The sequence below is a fragment of the Melanaphis sacchari genome, unplaced genomic scaffold (genome assembly GCF_002803265.2).
Source record: "Melanaphis sacchari strain LSU unplaced genomic scaffold, SCAv2.0 Contig1988_pilon_pilon, whole genome shotgun sequence".
Classification (NCBI taxonomy): domain Eukaryota; kingdom Metazoa; phylum Arthropoda; class Insecta; order Hemiptera; family Aphididae; genus Melanaphis; species Melanaphis sacchari.
This window is the reverse complement of record NW_020270968.1, coordinates 752,912-757,836: the sequence shown is the minus strand read 5'-3', so window position 1 is coordinate 757,836 and position 4,925 is coordinate 752,912.

The following is a 4,925-nucleotide window of genomic DNA, read 5'->3' as shown; positions in this document are numbered from 1 at the left end:
CTACCAGAAAAGTGAGTCATTTATATTAGTTAAATACGATTTAACGGCGTATTTGTAAACAAATTAATTTTGCTAAATTAAGAACAGCTTTTAAATTTTAATCTTTAAAAAATCCACAAAAAACGATGACTCTATAAACAATGTTATTAACATACATCATACATATACATAAAGCTTGGAACTTAAAAAAGCTACTATACTTTGTTTATTTCCTGAACATTCAAAAGTATTCCAGAGCAATTCTATTGATTATTGACTATTAATTATTATATTTAAGACACAAAAATTATACGTTTCTATCAAATTTAGCATACTAAAATAAAACCAAACAGGAAAAAAAAATTGGTAACTGGAAAATTATATTATAGATATATACGTTTATGGGACACATACACTATGAAACTATTTAAAGAAAATCTGCTTCAAATTTATACCGACAATTAAATCTTATTTGTAACTTTCTAATTATATTTGACCGGTTGTTTTTCATTTCAACTATGTATGTAGCATTAAAATACTTAATTAATGGTTTATTAATAAATGTTTTATTTTCTTAGTATTTTGTTTTGGAACATTTATGTATATATTATATATACATTAACATATAATATACATAATAATAAATATATGAACGAAAATAAATGTTACACTCATACACTGTGTATTACAATATTACATAGTAGGTACTTAACCATCAACATACATTTACATGACCTCAAGGAATCTATGCTTTCATTTTTCAACAACAACATAATTTAAAATTTTATAGAAAAAATAAATTTAAACCTATTTTTAAAGTTTAAAATAACAATTTAAGTAAAATATTCAATTTTCTTAACTTCAAATCTAAGTGTAAATATCATCAAACGATTGGTTGCAAAATTCTATCTTAAAAACGATGGTTTGCGCCATATTTTGTAAATTTGTCACCGATAAACACCACATAGTCGTGTTAGACATACATTCATATAGACATTTTTATTTATCATCAAAATTTGTTCAGTTATAAATTATACCTTACATACAAATTAATTTTTAAAATCAATCAATTATTTGATATAAAACAACATTTTAAAATATAATTTAGAAATTATGTGTATTTGATTATTTTATTGTGAGTAACGAGAAGCAATACAACCAAACTCCAGAGTAGCATTTCAAGGATAAACAAAAACCGAATCTACTCGTTTTTAAAAATACCTAATTCTATATGAGAACCAATTCAGAAACAGTCTACTGTTTCAGTCTTACCCCGGATTGTACTGAAATACTGAAACGAGAGCTAGTATAAAATGTAAAAATATGTAAATATTAAATAAGTAATTAAAATATAAATAACAAAAATATTTACATTGATTTAAATTTTTGAGTAACATTTAAAAATCGCTTTTCCCATTTATCACATAATCGTTTTTTATTTACCTAATAAATGTCTAAAATTGTAACGAAATTATTTAAATAAATATTAATAATAATTAATTATTGTTTTTTGGATAACTATTCACATAGATCACGAATAGGTTATTTAACATAACTGAAGGAGATCAATATTTTCAACCAAAATAAATAAAATAATTAATAACCGTGTAGCGTGTTATCGAAATGCACGTTGTGAGAGCATTTTGCTTTTTTTTTTTACATACAATTACATACATACTTTAATAATATAGTGGTCACTTACTATGTATTTTTTAGAAAATTGCCTATACCAAATTCCTTAAAATCAGTGCGTAACTCTTAGTTGCTATTGTTTAAGGGGCAACATTTAGACAATTTACAATTTGACAGTAAAAATGTACTAATTTATTATTACTAAATAAATTAACAATAATACATTTATTATATTATAAGTATTTAATTATTTTAATAATATATATTTTTATTATAATATGTTAATTTGTATAATTTTAAACTTAAAATATTATTTTTATGTAAATACCGTAAAATATAAAAATAGATAATATTTTAAAATAAATCAAAAATGTAATTCCGCATGATAAAATTCATAACAATATAAAAATATACGTAAAAGTATTAAGTTTTAGTAAAAAATATTTTTAAATTTAAACAAAATAATTGTTAACAACGAATATGTAGATTGTAGGCACATTATCTTTTTGAAGAATAAATAAAAATAAAAATAAAGTAATAAATATCTATATTGTTTAAATTATTGATTTTGTCTACAATATTTAAACTTAAAATTTTTATAAAAATAAATGTCTAAGTATATTTTTTGGATTTTATGGTTTCAATCTGAACTACTTCTGATAAATTTTTTATTAAATTATAAAATAAAAATTTCTTATGAATTTCTAGCTACATAATGATTTGTACATTTTTAAGATTTTAACGAATTTCGTTAAAATTCTAACTTTAAACGCTTATAAAAAAATATTATGAATATAGATTTTCGATATTTCTTAATTAAGAAATTAACAATCCTTATGAGAAACTTTGTATTATATTTTCTATGATTGCTACTAAATGAATAATTTTTAATTAACATTCAAAGGAAAAAACTTAAGAAATAGAAATTTCTTATAGCTATAAAAAACCAAAAAAGAGTCGAAATATTTTGAAAATTTAATCTTAAATAGTAAATGATAACAAAAACATGTAGTTGTAAAAATTAAAATCAATTTTGTAAAATATTAGATTTGCATGAAAGTTCCTGTTTTTCCTAATTTTGACTATTTTTAGGATATTTTAAATTAATTTTAATATTAACATAATAATTATTGTTCATTTATAAATTTTAAATTATAATTTTTAACCCATACTTACCTATAGTTATTTTTATTTCTCTGTAGATCATACATTAAACTTAAAAGTGTCCAGTAGATTACATACTTTACCAATGCGTTTATTCAAGTATGTAGGATTTATAGTATTTGAGTGACAGTACTATTTGTGCTAAAAAAATGTAATTTGATCATTTGAACTACATTTTATGTTATGCCAATTGAAGTGATTGTTTATTTTTAAATATAATTATTAATTAATAATTCAATATTTTTCTACGCCAATACACTCTCTTCTGACTTATTAATTATTACTAAGTATTTTTTAATCGATTGGGATTAAGTGGCTTGTGAGTTGCAACAATTGTACAGCAAATATTACACTAAAATAAATAAAATACATAAACGACAGCACAATTTATTGAAATATTAAACAATACATAAATGTTTTTATTAAAAATATGAGATTACAATTTTGGACGGAATGTACATATTACAAAATATAGTAATCTAATTTAATTTGTTTGTACTACAAATAGTACTTTTTTAACAATACATAAAGGTACGTTACTACATACATTAATAGGTAGGCATACCTTATGGTCGCAGTTATTACCTACCTATATCATAATACTTATAATGGTATGATATGTCATTAAACTATAGTCTACAACATTATTACATACTAAATTAGTGAAGATATTTTCTAATACAAATAAATAAATATATTTAATATTTATATTGTATAACTATATGTGAAGATTGCACAATATTAATATTATAATATTTAAATTGATATAAGTTTATGAAAAAATATATAGATATTATTATATTCATAACATTCAATATGAAATAGTTATAGTGTAAAGTTGAATAAAATGGAAAATTATTTGCAATGTATATGTATGTGTTTGTTAATATAAAAAAAATATTATTTAATTATCAAATAAAATTGATGGGTTAAATACACACTATTATAACAACACAATATACAAATATAATTAATAATTATAATTTTTAATGAACACAATATTCAGTTCTAATGTTTTATTTCAAAAAAAAAAAAAAATAATAATAATAATAATAATAAAATAATAAATTGTTTCAATTATTTGCAACCTATGAGAAAAAATAAATAAGTTTATTGGAAATATAAATCGTTCTCAAATTATAATTTAGTTTGATGTAAAAATAAAAAAAATGTATTATTTTTTAGTTAATAGTCCATTAGGTATATATTTTAAATTTATATTGATATCTATTACCTAATTACTATAAAGACAATATAAAATTAGAAATAGTCCCATGTTTAAACTATAAGAAATTACTAACTGAATTCAAAATTATTAAACTGATAAATTTAACGTGAATGTATATATTTTTTTCTCCACTCTAAACTTCCTAACTTATAAACTTATATGATTTGAAAAGCGCACTACTTTCTACTTTTAAATTAGAACGCTCATGACAGTCTTGAAAGAAGCTCCAAGTTTTGGTAGTCTTATATTTTAATTTTACAAAAATCTAGGCCGATAAAAACAAAACAATTAGATATAAATTCAATTTATAAATCTCGCAATAAAATAAAATAAAAATTAATTTTTTTATACTAAATATACTAGATATGTGCATAACTTCATTACAATAATTTAAATATAGTATTTTAAAGTTTAAATGGTTTTTAAATCAAACTTGGTAGATATTTTGTTGACGGTGAAATATAATATTTTATCTATTACTTATTGAATTGGTTGAAAGTTTAATTGCATGACAGCTATTTAAAAGTAAATCAAATAAAAATATATAAAAAATTTCACTTATCGCATGTGTATGTTATAAATTTATTATAAATTTTATCAATACAAAAAAAAATTGTCAATTATAAGTAAAAAAAAAAAAAAAGGACGGAATACATATTCACAATAATAATAAATTAATATTATAATTATTTGCAGGAACTTAACAATAACCAAATAAGCAAAGTAATTGGTAAATCCAATTTTATGTATAGTTAATAATAAAAAATTAATTTAAATAAATCCTGTTATAGCCTTAAAGTTATACATTTTTTAAACTTATAATAATATAGTGCTTGGTGATAAAGTTATAAAAATGGCTATACATTTAAAATGTATTTTAATAACTATTTTAAAAGTAACAGGGATTACACCTTTTTTAATC